Below are 18,874 nucleotides of genomic sequence, written 5' to 3' on the forward strand. Positions count from 1 at the left end.
GCCCTAGTCCCTACCCTGCCCGAGTCCTCAGCGGACAGACTTCCCTTCTGGAAGGCCTCCTCCTCCTCCTCCTCCCACTCCACACCCAGCCTTACCCCCCACCCACAGGTGGGTGCCCTGGACAGAGCCCTGGAGGTAGGAACCTCGGGATGTTCCAGTGTCTGTCACTTAAACCACTTGGACCTGTAGTGGCTGGCTCACCAAACACAGTGACCCAGNAACACAGTTACCCAGCCACGAATCTCCACAGCCGTGACGGACAGAGGGTGCTGTAGATCAGCATTTGTTGACAAGACGAAATGTTATTGAAACACTGGCAAGTAAAGAGAGGAAACTTCACATAACAGTATGTAGAATATTATTCTATAATCTTCAAGGTACATATACACAGAGATATTTTAATATACAGGCATAAGAAGAAAAAGGAGCTCAGCCAAAATATTAACAGTGGCTTCCCTGGGAGTTGACATCATGGAGTCCCTTCCTTCCTTCCTTCTTCCTTCCTTCCTTCCTTCCTTCTTCCTTCCTTCCTTCCTTCTTCCTTCCTTCCTTCCTTCCTCCCTTCCTTCCTTCCTTCCTTCTTTTTTTTCTGCTTCTGTTTCCTTACGCTTGAGGTAAAGTCTGTTTTGAGAGCAATAAAGACAAAATAATTATAAGCAAATATGAAAAATAGTCATGTTAAGCACATGCAGAGTTTGGACACCTCCCATAATAGCCTCTCTCCTGGGGTGACTGTAACACGCCCCCAAGTCTAGCCCTCTAGTGTTTCTGAGTTCTCTTCATGAACCTCACACATCCCCTTCGTTCTATAATTTTCAAAGAAAAATTGTGCTCATTGTATCAGTGCTCAGGGGATGAGGGAGGCCAGTGACTGCCTTTAACACCTTGTGCAGACGAGGAAATGAGGCCCAGAGAAGGGCCGTGACGCGTCCGGGTCATCCTGTGAGTGCGAGGCAGAGTGGGTTCCCCCCTGCCCCCAGATCCCTCGGGTCTGGGGGTGCCCTCACAGACTTAGGGTGCCTGCACCACAACTTTGGAAGTCAGGGGCTAAGAGCAGAAGCCTTCTGGACCCATATGACTCATTATGTTGCCCTGAAGCTCTCTGCCTCAGTTTCCCCAACTGCATAAGAACAAGCAGGTCCTCAGTTGCAGGGAGAACAAGGCTGGCCTTTACCTCTCCACGCCTCCCTCCTGAAGTGAACTGACCGATGGAGGGACTCCCTCCTGGAATGTGGTCTGGGCCTGAGCCACATCCGGTTCTGTGTCCTATGCCTCAGCCCTGGACCTGAGTGCCATCCCCCCTGCCCTCTTCTTGGTCCCACACACTCCCCTCTGGTTCCTGGCTCCTTCATGGAGGTACTGAGCCGGGGCACCGACTAGAAGGAATGGAGGCAGAGGAGTGGGCCCAGTGTGGGCCCGGGCACAGGAGGCTTGGCTCTGGGCCCCACGTCCTGGCTCAATGTGTGGCCCTGGGCGGCCAGGCAGCTCTCCGGGCCTCAGCTGCCTCCTCTGTGTAACAAGAGGGTGGGGATACGTCCCTATGGTCCTTGAAGAACGAGCATGAAGTGAGCACAGAACTTTGCTAACGGGGAGCCAGGAGCGTCCCTGCGGCAGTGAGGCTGTCCCGCAGACGCGGGCGCTGGGCTCGCACAAATGGCTGCCCGTGTCTGGAAAAGGTCTCATGGTCTGCACTCGGAGACACAGCTTGCCACTGAGCAGGTGGTGATGGCATTTACTTCTCTGGGCCTTGGGTTTCCTCTGTGTTCAATGGCGGGGCAGCTGAGAGGGCTCCACATGGCCTGTTTTATGAAACAACGACCACGAAAATAACAGTGCCTTTGGCTCTACTTCTGGCCCGGGGGTGGGGTCGGGGGGCAGAAAGCCAGCAGTAGCCAAGGATAACAGCGGGCTGATATGGGCCCAGGACTTGACCGACAATACCGCATTCCCAAACACCCAGTGTGACCACGGCTTCCCCAGATCTTGCTAAAGGGCGGGTGTTTCTGGTGAACAGATCCAAAGAGGGCCAGTTTCAAGGACGGAGAGGCAGTCCAGCTTGGAGCTGACCCCTGGCTCCACAGACTGAGCACTGCGGTTACTGAATAGTAATAATGGCATTAATAACACCCAGCACTTAGGAATTACTCACCTTGTGCCAGGATCAGTCAGTGCTTTATTTGAATTAACGCATTTAAATTTCAGGCAAGTCTGGGGGGCGCCTGGGTGGCTCAGTCGGTGAAGCGTCTGACTTTGGCTCAGGTCATGATCTCACCCACGGTTCGTGGGTTCGAGCCCCATGTCGGGCTCTATGCTGACAGCTCAGAGCCTGGAGCCTGCTTCAGATTTTGTGTCTCCCTCTCTCTCTGCCCTTCCTGTGTTCGTGTTCTCTCTCTCTCTTTCTCTCTCTCTCTCTCTCTCTCTCAAAAATAAATAAATAAACATTAAAAAAATAAAATAAACTTCAGGCAAGGCTGAGAGGGAGGTTCTATTACTATCCCCTGGTTTGCAAATGAAGAAACTGAGTAACATGCCCAAGGTGAGGGAGCTAGCAAGTGGCAGAGCCAGGATTTGAACCCAGGCAGCCTGGCACCAGCATTGACTGTCTTTAACCACTGAGTTGCACTGGCTCCCAGAGGGTCCAGGATACATGAGACCTTCAATCCCTGTCTCAGTCGCGAGGCTTCCCACTGTTCCCTCCCTCCCTGCGGACACTGCATGAAACACAGCAGACGGACAGGGTCGCGGGGTGGAGAGGAGACGCCATAGGAACACAGAGCAGCTCCCCACTGTTGACCCCACAATGGTCCCCTGCTGCAGAGATGCTGTCTGTCTCCACTTGCCCTTTCTACAGGTGGCTTTGTGAGGCTGAATTAGGCCAGCGACACATTGCTCATGTTGCAAATTGAGTAAATGCGTACGTCTATCTGCCCGGAAACACAAGGACAGAAGGACACTCCCTAGAGTTAACCATGGCTGCCCCTGGGTAGCAGGGTTTTTAGTTCCGTCCTTATACTTTCCTTTATATTTTTTAATCTTTTTAAAAAATTTATTTATTTATTTTGGGAGAGAGAGCACAGGAGGGGCAGAGAGAGAGGGAGAGTGAATCTCAAGCAGGCTCCGTTCTGTTAGTACAGAGCCCAATGTGGGGCTCTATCTCATGAGCTGTGAGATCATGGCCTGAGCCAAAATCAAGAGTCAGATGCAGAAAAAAGGAGCGGGGCAGGGAGGGTCAGATGCTCAACCGACTGAGCCACCCAGGTGCCCTCCTTCCTATATTTGAAAAAAGATTTCTTTTTACAATCACTTGCATCATTTCTATCAAAATAATAGAATTTTTAAATACAGAATTTTTAAAAATGTTTCTTCATTAAAAATAAACATTATTTTGAGGGAGAGACAGAGTACTTGTGGGGGGAGCAGAGAGAGCCAGAGACACAGAAACTGAAACAGGCTCCAGGCTCTGAGCTTCAGCACAGAGCCCAACATGGGTCTTGAACCCACCACAGACTGCGAGATCATGACCTGAGCCAAAGTTGGAGGCTTAACCGATGGAGCCACCCAGGCGCCTGCTAGATAGAGCATCTTAGGACCAAAGCCAGGTTGGAGCCCAGTTCTGTGGGGCTCCAAACCCTTAATTATTTGCCCTTGTCCTTCACATGTCACTGACACACTGTCAGGAGGTGGGCTGGGCAGGCAGCTGCTACAGGCTGAGACTGGGTGTCCTGGGGTGGGGCCAGCCTCCAGCACCACCAAATCAAGGGTCAGTCACCCTACCCCCCCAAGGCTGCCCTCCTTTGGAGGAAGGCGGTAGCCCATCCATTCAGCCTAAGCAGAATAATTGAAGGCACTCTGAGAATATTCGGCCATCAGTCCACCTCCTATGCCCTAAATCCCACCATTAACACTTAATAATTAATAATAAATAACAATAATATTGGTGAAGAGATTACCAATGGCTTTTTTCCTTACCTATATACAGACCTTCCTCAATTTACAGCTGGGTTACACCCCAGTAAACTCCTCATGAGTTAGTAAATATCGTAAGTTGAGGGGCACCTGCGTGGCTCAGTTGGTTAAGTGTTCAACTTTTGGTTTGGGCTCAGGTCATGATCTCACAGGTTGTGGGTTCGAGACCCGTATGAGGCTCTGCGCTGCTGGTGCAGAGCCTGCTTGGGATGCTCTCTCTCTCCCTCTCTCTCTGCCCTTCTCCTGTTTACACTCTCTCTCAAAATAAATAAATAAACACTTTTTAAAATGTTTGAAAAAGAGTCGTACTTTAAAGAAATACATATGAGGGCTCCTAGGTGGCTCCGTTGGTTAAACAGCTGACTTCAGCTCAGGTTATGATCTCATAGCTCGTGGGTTCGAGCCCCACATGGGGCTCTACACTGACAGCTCAGAGCCTGGAGCCTGCTTCGGATTCTGTGTCTCCCAATCTCTCTCTCTGCCCCTCCCCTGCTCATGCTCTGTCTCTCTGTCTCTCAAAAATAAATAAATGTTAAAAAAAATTTTTAATAAAAAAATACATACATATCATAAGTTGAAAATGCATTCAATACACCTAACCTACCAAGCATCACAGCTCAGCCTGGCCTGCCTTACACTTGATCAGAGCACTTACATTAGCCTGCACTTGGGCAGAATCCTCTAACACAAAGCCGGCTTTATAAGAAAATGTTGAGAATCTCATGTAATTTGCTGAATTGTGTGCTCAGTGAAAGATCTAGAATGGATGTCCGAGTATAGAATGGTTGTAAACGTACTGGTTGTTCACCCTCATGATGGCTTAGCTGCCTGGGAGGCGCGGGCCCCTGCCCGGTGTCACCAGAAAGGACCACACAGCACATCACTAGCCCGGAAAAAGATCAAAATTCATAATTCAAAGTACAGTTTCTACTGACTTTTTACCCCTTTCATGCTATCATAAAGTTGAAAAATCCTAAATCCAACCATCTGTACGCTAATATTTTGACAATGATCATATATATTCCTTCACAGCATGAAAAATAATTTTCAAAATGATAAAAGTCACGGAAGTCCAAGCTTTGATTCTTACCCCCAAGACATGAAGGTTTTCTTTCTCTACACCTCCCGTGTAAAGGCTCTGTGCCAAACACTTTTACACACATCACCTGTGGCCTTCACAATGTCCCTGCAAGAAAGAGACCATCGTCTTCATCTGGAAGATGAGACTGAGAAGCTACAAGGCTGAGTGACCTGCCCAAGTTCACGCAGCTGAGAAGTCACCTGCCTCCCACAGCAGGGCTCTCCCTGAGGCGGCTCCCTCCCCTCCTGACCCCACATCACATCACATCACCACCTTGTTTCTCTTGCCCTCCTCTCCCAGACTGCCCTCCCGGTGTGCCCCCAACTCCCCCTCTCCCTCCGGGAGGAACCAGTTAGTGTTCCTCGCACTAGGACCCTGTAAAATGCTTGGGTCCAGCCGGCCACATGCACACTGTAATTAGAAGCACATTTCCATGGCTTGGTGGTGCCCACACCAGACCTAGGGCTAGAATCACGCTCCCCGGTGGCTGCCAGGAATGCCCACCATGTAATTTCTGCCCTATTGACAAAAGGCGTCCTTTGTCCTTCCCAAACCACACAAAAAACCCCTCCAGGGGACAGGGCCCAAGCCCCAGCGTTCAAGGCCAGCCTCCAAAAAGTGGGAGGGACGGGCCCATTCAAAGGGCTGGGCTCAGAACCTGGAACAGAGTATGTGGGAGCAGAATGACGACCGAGACCCATCCTCACCTGGAAGCCAGAGAGAAGAATGGAGGCCAAGGTCATTATACTCTTTAGGGCCAGGTGGGGGCCCAAGATTTCCTGACTCGCAGGACAGGCCCTCTCCCTACCCCACTTTGGGGGAAGAACAGATGCCCTTTCCCTTTTTCTGGTCTTCAAAAAGGTCCCTCAGTGAACGGTACCCCTCCCCCCAAGCCACCTCTATGGACTGAGCCCCTTTTCTGTGCAAAGCTGTGTGTGGAGTGCCGTTGGGAGTTCAGGGGTGCCTCACATCTGGGGAACCAACTCTTCCGTCAGTCTAACCTTGCCCCGCCCCCTGGTGCTCACACAGGCTTGGGAAGGGGGCAGGACAGACATGGCAAGGCCGTGTTTCAGAGGATGGCGTAGGGCCCCCAAGCTGCCACAGCTGGGCCCAGAGCTGCAACTTGAAGCCGATTGACTTAGACCCCAAGTCCGGTGTTCTTTCTGCTGTGCCCAGCTGCCTAGAAGGACTTTGCAGTCAAGACTTACCATCCCCAGGGAACGCCTGGGTGGCTCAGTCAGCTAAGCGTCCGACTCTTGATTTCAGTTCAGGTCATGATCTCATGGTTTGTGAGCTCGAGCCCCAAGCCAGGCTCTGTGCTGACAGTGTGGAAGCTGCTTGGAATTCTCTCTCCCTCTCTCTCTGTCCCTCCCCTGCTCACATGTTCTCTCCCTCTCCCTCTCTATCTCAACATAAATAAATAAACTTAAAAAAAAAAAAAAAAGACTTACTGTCCCAGGAGAGGTAGAGCAGAGGAAGAGAGAGGGCCAAGGACAAGGGCTCTAAAGCCAGTAGCCTGGACTGGGGCTGCCACTGCTAACTATTGGTTCCCTTGGGCAATTCACTTCATGTCTCAAAGTCTCAATCTTCTTTTCTGTAAAATGGGATAATAGGGTAATTCAGTGGTTTTTAGGAACGTACCTAGCATGCAGAAAGTGCTCCCTATATTAGTTACTATCAGCAAGCTAAGGGAGAGGGAGAAGGCCTCCTGCGCAGCAGTCAGGGAGGCTCCCTGGAGGAAGCAGAAAGTTTGANCAGGCACCAGATCGAGAGTCAGAAGATTTGAGCTCTTGTCCGGCAGTGTCACCAGGCTGCTGCGTGTTCTGGGGCAAGAACCACACCCCCCCCCCCAAATAAAACAAGGTCAGCTCCAATGATTGCCCGGGCTGATCCTTTGACTCACTTCCTCAGCAAACTTTTGGGTGCTGGACTAAGCCAGGCGATTCAGGCAAAAGGGGAGGCTGGCCAGGGAGGGCTGAGCAGACCAGGACATGGGGTCGAGGGGACCCTGGTGGATGGGGGAGGACAGGCCAAGGGGTGCAGTTTGCTAGAATTCAGCTTTGCCGTCCCAGCACAGAGCCGCTCCCTCAGAGAACTAGAGGTTCACGGGGCGCCTGGGCAGCCCAGTCGGTTGAGTGTCCCTCTCTTGGTTTCGGCTCAGGTCATGATCCCGGGGTCTTGGGATCAAGCCCCGTGTCGGTCTCCAGGCTGAGGGTGGAACCTGCTTGGGATTCTCTGTCGCTCTCCCTCTGCCCCTCTTCCCCACTGGCACACTCTCTCTCTAAAATAAAAAGTAAATAAATAAATAAATCGAAGTATAGGTTCAGTCCTTTGGCTGTAAGGAAACCCCAGTAAAATGTTCATGGTGGTTTTGTCGCACTGGAGGGACAGCCAGTGTTGGGTTTGGCAGGCTTTTTGTTTGTTTCGCTTCTCTCTACATGCTACCATTTTGACAATGACTTGGCTGTATATTGCTGTATGGCAAAAAAATACTACTACTAAGTCTGCAAAGTTCTCAAATCAATGGAAGTACTAGCTTTGATTCTTACACCAGGGCACAAAGGTCTTTCTTACCATGAAGGGCTCCACTGTGACATGGCGAAGTCTCTCCTGAGCCAGTGCAGACACGTCGCCTCCTCAGTGAGGCCCTCCCTGATGACCCGGGGAGCTGAGAGCTCCCAGAGAAAGGAGACAGGAGGCCACCAGCAGCCTGAGCCAGTGTGCGCCCCCTGAACACAGTAGGGAGTTCAGCCAGAGAGCTCCAAAGGCAGGGCCGCCCAGCTCCTCCCCCCACTGCGCCTGGCCCAGAGGCAGCCACGCTCCCCGCCCCCACTCTCCTTGGTGATGATAACCAGCTTTACCTGTGCTTGGCAGCAGGCAGGAACCATTTCTTTTGGCCCCTACAACTCTCTTCCAGATGTCCAGGCCCCCCCACCACTTGCAGGGCCCCAGGCCCCCTCACCCTATGTCTAAATATTTAAGTTATAAGTCAAATCAACAACCAGTTAAATATCCCATCCGCCTGCCTTGACACAGTAGCAAAGCTACCTTCAGAATCACTGGGAAGGACAAGTTCATGTTCAGATTTATTTTTTAATTTTTTTTGTGTGTAAGTTTATTTATTTATTTTGAGAGAGTGCATGGAAGAGGCGGAGAGAGAAAGAGAATCACAAGCAGGCTCCGCCCAGTCAGCGCGGAGCCTGATGTGGGGCTCGAACTCATGAATGTGAGATCACAACGTGAGCTGAAATCAAGAGTCAGCCACTTTAACCGACTGAGCCACCCAGCCGGCCCCTCCCCACTTAGATTTCTCCACACCTCAGAGACCCTCCCTGGAACTGGGGGCCCCCACCCCAGCCTTCTGCCTCTCTTGTACCCCAAGCTCCATACCACCTCCAAACACGTGCCCTTAGATCACCCCCCCTGCCGCCTAGGGGTGCACGCATTGGCATCCGTGACTGCCCTCACGAGGGTGGCCCCTAGAGAGGGCGCAGGCCAACTGGGAGCAAGTTCCGGACCCCGGGGCTGGAGTGTAGTCAGGAGGAAAGGGGGCATGCAGGCTCTGGGTGGACACTTCCTCCCGGCCTTTCGGGCTACTCATTGAAGAGGGACTTGTCCAGAGGAAGTGCCAGATCCAAAGCACCACCGTAGCTGGATTCAACCATTATCTCCAGAAGGGGAAATCAAGGCTCAGAGAGTCCAAGGTGGTTGTCCACAGCCTCACAGCCAGGAAGGAGAGGGGCACATTCAGACTCAGCACTGACCAACTCCGAGCCTGGGAGGGGACTTCTGCAGTGGTAATGGGGCCACCACCTGGGCAGAGTGGGGCTATGGCCTCAGCCCCAGAAAAAGCAGAGAAAGTTCAAGTGCCAAGATTGGGGTCAAAGGGCTCCTTCCAGGCTCATGGAGACATAAGCCCAGGAAAACTAACTCCAATATCAGACACAGGAAGCTAAGAGCTGTGGTCAGCAAAAGGATCCCAGAAGTGGCCCTGAGGAGGTTACATTTGGGGGCCTGGATGGAGGCAAGGCTTGGAAGGTGACGGGGGAGGAGGAGAGGGAGAAACCTCAGGCAGAGCTTATGGCACCAACGAAGGCTGAGAAGAAGCGGGGTGTTCCCAGGGAGCAGCCAGTCCTCCGTGGGTTGGTGGTCAGAGCCAGGGCTGTGAGCGCAGGAGGAGAGGAAGCCAGGGCTGAGACGGCAGCCTGGGGACGCGTGGGGGGCTGGCCACAGCGAGCGACCGCTTGCTGCAGGCTCCTGCAGGGGGGACTCCGTGGGAGTAACTGGGAACAGCCTGGGGAATGTGATGCCGCCCAGGGACCGGTAATACAGGCCAGGAGTGCCCTGCCCGGTAGAGGAGGTACGGGCCGGGCCTGCCCTGAGACTTGCTCCAGGAACATATTCCTGCCTTCTCTACCAGACTGCGACACCCCAGACAGACATGTTCTCTTCGGTCAGAGCCCTCGTCGATGCCTGGTGACATAAGCTTACGTGTCAGAACCACAGGGGAGCAGCCAGAGCCTGGGAGGGGGACAAAGGGGGAAAGGAGGGGTCCCAAGGAAGGGAACCGCAAGGGCAAAGGTGTGGGGTCTGAAGGGACACCCTGAGGTCAGAGGGCAGGCCTGGGGAGGGGGTAAGGCTGACAGCGGACGGGAGTGGGGTGGACAGGGCACCTCAAAGCCATGCTACAACATTTAGACGAACTCTCTAGGCACTGGGGAGCCATAAAGGGTTAGAAACAGGATTGTAAAGGGGTCAGATTTGCATTTTGGAGCTGGGACTTGGGGAACTCTGGAGAGAAGTGGACTGTGTGTGTGCGAGAGAGAAAGAGAGCGAGAGACTGTGTATGTAGGGGTGGTGGACATGGGCAAGGCTGAGGCACAGCAGGTCTACTAGGGAACCAGGGTCAAGGTCATGATAGGAGAAAAGGCCTGAGCCCCACAGGGGATGGTGAGTAGGCCCAGGCTGGGGATATCCTAGAACTTGGTGACTGGCTGTCCCCGGGGAGTAAGGAGCCACCAGGACACCCAGATGGTAGCCTGAGTCCAGGCAGACAGTACACCCTCCAGTCCCCACAAGCTGGGGCTGGTGGTGAGTCAGGTGGGTGAGCCCCTGCAGTGTTGGGGCCCAGCCTCAGCCCTCCCCCCCAGCCCTGACTCTCTCCCCTCATCTCCTACCTCCACCCCCATCAGTCTGTCCAAACTATCCCACAGCCACAGGGCCTTTGAAGATCCCTCCTCCTTGTCTCCCTCCTTCCCCCTCCCAGCTCTGCTCCTCACCCCCAGAGACGTGGGTTTGGCCCAGGCAGGCTGGCCAGGCCACAGTCGGTCTCCCTGCTCAAGAAGCCAGGGGGCAGCCAGGGGACGCCGGGTGTGCTGTGTCTGGGGACCAAACCCGGAGGGGGTCGACAGGCCTTGTGTGACAAAGGCAGTGGTTGGGGGCAACCCCCCATCGCCCCCGGCTGGGACCCGGGGGATACGGAGAAGAGAGGGGGGCATGGGAGGATCTCCCACCCCTTCATCCCTGGAGCACACGGGCACACACAGCGCCCACCCTCACGCCTACCCTGAAAGCAGGGCTGAAATGTCTGACCCATTGCTGAGATGAGAACACTGAGGCCCAGAGAGGTGAGATGATGCTTTTCTGACCATGCTCCTCTCTGGCACATGTGTCCCCACCTCTCGGTGCGGAGCAGCTGAGGGGCTCCTGGAAGAAAGTGGGACGGTGTCTCAGAGACAGCTCGGCTGGCCCCCAGCCCTGGGGTCTAGGACAGCCTTCACCCTAGTGGGGCTCGGTGCCTACCTCCCCGTGGGCTGTGGGGACTGAACGACAGCGAGTATGTTACCAAGTACGGCCGACACCCAGCACCCAACAGGCCTGCTTCCAGAGAGGGGGAGCTGATTCACATGCTGAAGAATTACCTGACTATTTTATAAGGAGGATACATTTTTGGGTCACTTGTATAATTTTCAAATAATATCCCAGAGCAATTCTTTAAAACCCCACGGCGAATCTGTAGCAGACCAACTCCCAGGCTCCAGGCCTGGCTCTACACACTCATCAGACACCCCTACCCCAGACTGGCCCCTGGGACGACAGCCCCAGTGGTTCCCCACCCTGGGCCAGTGCTGTCCCTGGCGAAAGGCTGGGGGCCACTTTCCCAGCAGCAAGCCCAGCTCAACTGGGTGGGACGCAGTGGCGACAGCTGATAAGCCGGCCTGTTTAGTTCTGTCTGCTTCGGGCCTGGGGGGAGGCCCTGGCGGCAGACAGTATGGCTGTGGCCTCTTCCCCTTCCTGGGCCAGCTTGGTCCCCAAGGCCGAGAAGGCCCTTGCCAGAGCGGGGGGAAGGGGGTTCTTACAGCCACCACTTCCAGGCCCCTGGAATGATCTGGGTATAGGTGAGCACAGGCACGTACCGTAGTTGGTTTAAATTATTTTGGTGTAGGTATTACATTCTCTCAGTTCAAAAGCTCCATAGGGTGTCTGTCCTTATCTACAGTGCCCTGCCTCCCAGGACTGTCCCCAGAGGCAGCCGCTATTGTAGTATGTGCGGGTGTGCAAGGTGTCCTGTGCGCCCTTCCCCCAGCACCCGGGTGCTGGGGGTGTCCTGGGTGCGCGGTCCCTGTGTTTCTGGGCACACCTTCGTCCATATGTGCCACATTCCCACCAAGCCCCCAGCTGTGTCCACGGGCCATTCCCCTCCCCCCACACCCTCCTTCCCTTGTTTGCTCATTCTTCTTCATTCTCCAGGCCTCGGTTTAAATGCCCTCCCTCTGGAAGCCCTCCCTGATCTCCAGGCTTCAGTCCTCCCCTGTTCAATATTCAAACTTCTTTACCAGGCCTATCTGGGAGGATCTGTTTCATGATCCGTGAGCCCACTAGACAGTCAGGTGACCAACCCATCCCAGTTTGCCACAGATGTTCCCAGTTTAGGCACTGATAAGCCTACATCCTGGGAAAGCCTCATCCCAGGCAAACCAGAAGAGCTGATCACCCGAGCAGACACCGAGCCCCATGAGGGCCCAGAGGGTTCTGCCAGATCCATCTCAGTCTCCCCGCCCAGTGCCTGGCCCTCAGCAGCTCCCTAAGTATTTGCTGCATCATGAAAATAAAAGCACCGCTTGCATGGCTATCGCTCTGTGCCAGGCAGAGTTCTGAGCCTCCGCCACACAGAAACTCATCTAATCTTCACAACAACCCACTGAAAGCTCCAGGATGTTAAGACACTTGCCCAAGGTCACCCAGCAAAGGTGGGGTGGAGCCAGGATTCAAGAGTCTTTATCCAGGATATTCCAGGTACACGACAGTTCCTGGGTCTCCCTTGCGACCTGCATGGGCTCCTGCAGCGACAGAGCAGGGCAGGAAGAAGCCCCGCAGTGCTTAGGACAGCTGGGGACACAGGCTTGCTTTAGCCCCTGCGCTGCTGGAGTAGGAGGCCTTTTGGGAACAGAGCCCTGGCGCCCTAGAGTTTTGCTGCAAAGTTGAGCCTTCTCTTGCAGTCTTGGAAAGGGAAATGTGGGGAGAAATAATCATGGTCCTCATTTTACAGGGGCGCTTACAGAAGATTAATGACCCGGCTTCTGTAGGTCTAAGAGCTTTGCGTAACTGTCCCTTCAACAGAGAAGACCCGCTCCCCCCCTACCCAGCTTTTGCTTTAAAAATGAAAAAAGCCTTTCCTAAGCACACAGCCTCCCTTCAACATGCAGTCCAGGAAGGTCAGCCCTGGCTCAGCCCCTCGGCCCTCTAGCTGTGTGTCCTGAGCCTCTCTTCTCATCTGTGAGTGAGGATAATCATAGTACCCACCTCACAGAACTATTTGTGGATTCAATGAATTAATAGAATCGTAGTGATGCAGAGCAATCGCTAGGTAAGGGTTGGCTGATGTTATTTCTTTTTTGTTTTTTTTAATTTATTTCTGAGATAGAGAGAGACAGCGTGAGCAGGGGAGGGTCAGAGAGAGAGAGAGACACAGAACCGGAAACAGGCTCCAGGCTCTGAGCTAGCTGTCAGCACAGAGCCCGGTGTGGGGCTCGAACCCACGAACCGTGAGATCATGACCTGAGACGAAGTGGGACGCTTAACCGACTGAGCCACCCAGGCGCCCCTGATGTTATTTCATTTTTATGTTATCCCATCTTCCTGCAGTCCCCTTCCCCGCAAATCCAACACCCGTCAAGGCTTTCCTGCCCCTGGGACTCACACCTGCCCGTGTGTGTCTGAGACCAGGGGACACTCTGCCCCTTGGAAGCTATAGCCTCCATCTATCATTTGTAAAAGGATGACACGTAACACTACCGAAGTGTAACCTAATCAGTCACAATAAAACAGCCATTGGGAGATCTGACTGAGTGGTTTCTGACAGGAGGTTTGGTGAGGAGGGGGCTGACCGGGGCCTGGGGCAGCGTGTGGCGATTAGGAGCAGAAGCCCAAAGCCTGATGGTCTGGTTTGGATCCCAGTCCCTTTATTAGCTAACTGTGTGACCTGGGGCTCTGAGCCTCCTGCTCCTCATCTGGAAAACGGGGGAGCGGTCACTGTGCTCAGAGTGCCGCCGGGAAGAGACAGTTAGAGAATCCACATGAGACACTTCCCTAGGACTTTGCAGCTGGTGTAACCTCAGACCTCACACTAGCTGCTAAGCGTCAGTTTCCTCATCTGTAGACCTCTGGGTAAGGAAGTGGAGAAGCAGAAAACCTAAAATTAGAGCGACATACTCAGCCTGGAGCTTGGACAATGGTGGGCATTACGGGCATGTTATTTCCCTACTTCCCTTTCTCTCTTCCCTGAGGAGAGGGACGGTCAGGAGGACTGGGCCTTGCGTCACTCCTAGGTTACTTTAGGCAAGTCCCCCCGTTCAGCTAGGCTAGGAGGGGGAAGGGAGGAGAGAGGGAAAGAAATAAGGAAGGAAGAGGAAAGAGAGAAGGAAGGATGGGAGGAGGGAGCAGGAGGGAGCCAGAAAGAAAAGGAGGAAATGAAAGAAGACAAAGAGAAAGTAAGATGACCGCTACCAGCCAGCTGACACGGGACTATTGCAGGCTGGGCAGACCAAGAGAGAGAATGGGGGAGGGCGGGGTGGGCACCCAACGTCACGTGCTAACAGCCGGCACGAATAGCAGCTTCCCCGGGTGGGAATCCAATTCACTGGATCTTCTTAGCCTTCCCAGGGATAACAGTTCAAAATTTACTTGATGGAAATCTGCCACATTAAAATATGGGGGAGAAAGTTGAACAAAACTGGAAGCCTCACACTTCCTGATCTTTTTTTTTTTTTTTAATGTTTTATTTATTTCTAGGACAGAGAGAGAGAGAGACAGCGTGAGCAGGGGAGGGTCAGAGAGAGAGGGAGTCACAGACTGAAACAGGCTCCAGGCTCTGAGCTGGCAGTCAGCACAGAGCCCGACGCGGGGCCCGAACCCACGAACTGCGAGATCATGACCTAAGCGAAAGTCGGACGCTTAACCGACTAAGCCACCCAGGCGCCCCTCACACTTCCTGATCTTAAAACATATTACGAAGCTATGATACTCAAAACAATATGGCACCGGCATAAAAAACAGACATATACCCAATGGAACCAAATAGAGAGCCCAGAACAAATCCTCCTGTATATGGCCGAATGATCTTCCACATGAATGCCAAGGCTACATAATGGGGAAAGGCTAATCTCTTCAACAAATGATGCTCGGAACATTGGACATCCACATGCAAAAAAAAAAAAAANTCTCTCCTAGAAATAAATAAAAATATTTAAAAAAAAATTCAACTTGGGGTGCCTGGGTAGCTCAGTCGCCTGCCTGGGCATCAGACTTCAGCTCAGGTCATGATCTCACCGTCCGTGAGTTCAAGCCCTGCACAGGGCTCTGTGATGACAGCTCAGAGCCTGGATCCTGCTTCGAACTCTGTGCCTCTTCTCTCTCTCTGCTCCTCCCTCGCTCATGCTCTGTCTCTCTCAAAAATAAATTTAAAAATATTTTTTTAAAACCAACTCAAAGTGGATTAAAGACCAAAGTATAAGACCTGAAACTATACAACTACTAGTAGAAAACATGGGGGAGAAGCTTTATAACATTGGAGTGGGCAATGTTTCTTAGATACGGCATGAAAGCACAGGCAACAAAAGCAAAAACAGACACATGGCAACTACACCTAACTAGAGTGGGAACAATCAACAGAGCAAAAAGGCAACCTATGGAATGGAAGAAAATATTTGCAAATCATATATGTGACAAGAGGTTAATATCCAGAATATATAAATAACTCCTGTAACTGCATAGCAAAACAAAACAAAACAACAACCAAATCCCAGTTTAAAAATGAGCAAAGGATTTGAATAGACATTTCTCAAAAAAAAAAACCATATACAAATGGCCAGTGAGCACATGAAAAGATGTTCAACATCACTCGTCATCAGAGAAACGCAAATCAAAACCACAATGAAATATCACCTCATGCTCATTAGGATGGTCACTATCCTCCCCCCCCGCCCACCACACACACACACTAACAAAAAAAGCCCAGCAAATAACAAGTGCTGGCAAGGATGTGGAGAAGTTGGAACTTTTGTGCGCTGTTGGTAGAACTATAAAATGGTTTGGCCACTTGGAAAACAATATGGCAATTCCTCAAAAATGTAAAAATTGAATTACTATATGTTCCAGCAACTCTTGGTATATGCCTTAGTCCATTTGGGCGGCTATCACAAAATACCATAGATTATGTGACTTATAAACAACAGAGATTTATTCTTCACGATTCTGGAGTCTGGGGTTCAAGATCAGGGTGCCAGCCTATTGGTGGGAATGCAAACTGGTGCAGCCGCTCTGGAAAACAGTGTGGAGGTTCCTCAAAAAATTAACAATAGAACTCCCCTATGACCCAGCAGTAATGCTACTAGGAATTTACCCAAGGGATACAGGAGTACTGACGCATAGGGGCACATGTACCCCAATGTTCATAGCAGCAGTCTCAACAACAGCCAAAACATGGAAAGAGCCTAAATGTCCACCAAGTGATGAATGAATAAGAAGATGTGGTTTATCTATACAATGGAATACTACATGGCAATGAGAAAGAATGAAATCCGGCCATTTGCAGCAATGTGGATGGAACTGGAGGGTATTATGCTAAGTGAAATAAGTTAGAGAAAGACAGATATCATTTGTTTTCACTCATATGTGGAACCTGAGAAACTTAACAGAAGACCACGGGGGAAGGGAAGGGGAAAAATAGTTAAAACAGAGAGGGAGGGAGGCAAACAGTAAAAGACTCTTAAATACAGAGAACAAACTGAGGGTTGATGGGGGGGGCAAGGGAGAGGGGGAAATGGGTGATGGGCACTTGTTGGGATGAGCACTGGGTGTTGCATGTAAGCGATGAATCATGGGACTCCACCCCCAAAACCAAGAGCACACTGTACACACTGTATGTTAGCCAACCTGACAATAAATTATATTAAAAATTAATTAATTGATTAATAATAAAATATCAGAAGAAAAAAAAGATCAGGGTGCCAGCACGGTCAGGTTCTGCTGAGGGCCCTCTTCTGGGTTGCACACTGCAACTACGTGTATGCTCACAGGGCAATAGCGAAGACCTAGCTCTCCCAATCCCAATCCACTGTCCTGGCCTAATCACCACCCCAAAGGCCCCGTCTCCAAATACCTTGACATTAGGATTAGGGTTTCAACATCCGAATTTGGCAGAACACAAACATTCAGTCCATAGCAGTATATATCCAAAAGAATTGAAAATAGTATCTCAAAGAAACAGTCGCATATTCATGTTTTTTTAATTTAAAAATTTTTTAATTTATTTTGAGAAAGAGAGAGCAAATGAGGGAGTGGCAGAGAGAGAGAGGGAGAGAGAGAATCTCAAGCAGGCTCTGCACTGTCAGCGCAGGGCCATCTGGAGCTTGAACTCACAGAGTGTGAGATCATGACCTGAGCCGAAGAGTCAGAAGCTTAACCTACTGAGCCACCCAGGCACCCTGCATATTGATGTTTATTGCAGCATTATTCACAGTAGCCAAGAGATGGAAGTAACCGAAGTGTCTATTGAAGGACAAAACAAATTGCAATACGTACATACAATGGAAGGTTATTCAGCCTCAAAAAAGAAGAAGGCAATCTTGTCATACGTTACAATATGGATAAACCTTAAGGACATTATGCAAAGTGAAATAAGTCCCTATCAAAAAGGCAAAACCTGCATGATTCTACTTTTTTAAAAATTGTTTTTAATGTTCTTATTTATGTTGAGAGAGAGAGAGAGAGAAAAAGAGAGAGGAGGAGGTGCATAGAGGGAAGTAGAGGGAGAATCCTAGGCAGGCTCCACACTGTCAGCACAGAGCCCAACAGGGGGCTCAATCCCACGAACCTTGAGATCATGACCTGATGACCTGAGCAGAGATGAAGAGTTGGATGCTTAACTGGCTGAACCACCCAGGCCCCCTTGCATAATTCTACATTTATAGGAAGTATCTAAAGTCATCAAACTCATAGAAACAGGAAGTAGAATGTGGTTTCCAGGGGCTGAGGGGAGGGGCCCATAGGGAGTTGTTCAACATGTATAGAGTTTCACTTATGCAAGATGAAAAAGTTCTAGAGATCTGTTGCACAACAATACACATATAGTCAACACCACTGTATTCAACATTTAAAATGGTTAAGATAGTAAGTTTTATGTTCTATTTCTTACCACAATAAAAAAATAAGAAGCACAAATCTGAAAAAAAATACGTGTGAGAGGGGGACAGGAGGTTCCCACCATCCTAACCCAATTTCTGGTTCTTTTTTCTTTTTTAAATTATTTTAAATATTTACTTACTTTTGAGAGCAAGAGAGAGAGACAGAGACAGAGCATGAGTGGGAGAAGGGCAGAGAGATAGGGAGACACAGAATCCTAAGCAGGCTCCAGGCTCTGAGCTGTCAGCACAGAGCCTGATGCAGGGCTCAAATTCGCGGACCTCAAGATCATGACCTGAGCTAAAGTCGGACACTTACCTGACTGAGCCACCCAGGTGCCCCCCAATTTCTGGTTCTTATCCACACTTCCTACTTGCCATCACAATACACAAATACCACTGTATGCTTCAGCGGGGGAAACACTCTATTATTACTGCAAAAGTAATAATGCTCATTGCATAGACATGCAACACTAAAAATCCCCTTCTGTACAGGCCACTGCTCAGAAGTGATCTTGCACGGTCAGCCACGTCACTTTCCGGCCCTTCTGCTACATATTTACAAACACAGGCTGTTCCTCTTCACAAAAACTAAACCACAGGGTACATGTTGCCTTGTGACCTCTCTTCTTTAGTTGTGTGCGATCTAATGTATTTAACTGCAAATTTTCCAAACTGCAATAGCACATGCTGCTGCCACAAGCCTACAGTTGCAGACAGATGGAGACCACAGAAATGCCACATCTTTACAGAACAATCCAGAATAGGCTGGCAGGAATCTTTCCTTCAGACTCATATGTAGAGGAGGAAGGGTTCATAGCCCTCATATGCAGAGTTTCTACAAGTGAAATGGAAATGGCAAACCAGAGAAAAATGGGCAAACAGACCGGTAGTTACCAGAGGCAGGTGGGGGAGAAGAGTGAAGGGGGTCAAAAAGCACAGACTTCCAGCTATAAGTCCTGGGGATCGAATGTGCAACATGGTGAATCTAGTTAGCAATATTGTATTGTATACTTCAAAGTGGCAAAGAGTAGATCTTAAAAGTTCTCACCAGAAAAAAAAATTGTAATTATGTGAAGTGACAGCTGTTATAAACTTATTGTGGGGATCATGTGTGTGTGTGTGTGTGTGTATCAATTCATTATGT

At 50.8% G+C, this 18,874-nt stretch overlaps 1 long non-coding RNA gene across 1 annotated transcript in view; it reads right to left on the minus strand.

The window, feature by feature from the left end:
• The window catches only part of LOC144218666 (uncharacterized), a 68,136-nt gene extending 50,007 nt beyond the window's left edge, over nt 1–18,129 (minus strand). Inside the window, exon 1 of the long non-coding RNA XR_013331214.1 lies at nt 18,047–18,129. This is a non-coding gene — a long non-coding RNA (uncharacterized LOC144218666). The remainder of the gene's footprint in view (nt 1–18,046) is intronic.
• Nucleotides 18,130–18,874: the final 745 nt, after the last annotated feature.

Source organism: Crocuta crocuta, unplaced genomic scaffold (assembly GCF_008692635.1).
Source record: "Crocuta crocuta isolate KB4526 unplaced genomic scaffold, BGI_CrCroc_1.0 scaffold130, whole genome shotgun sequence".
Taxonomy (NCBI): domain Eukaryota; kingdom Metazoa; phylum Chordata; class Mammalia; order Carnivora; family Hyaenidae; genus Crocuta; species Crocuta crocuta.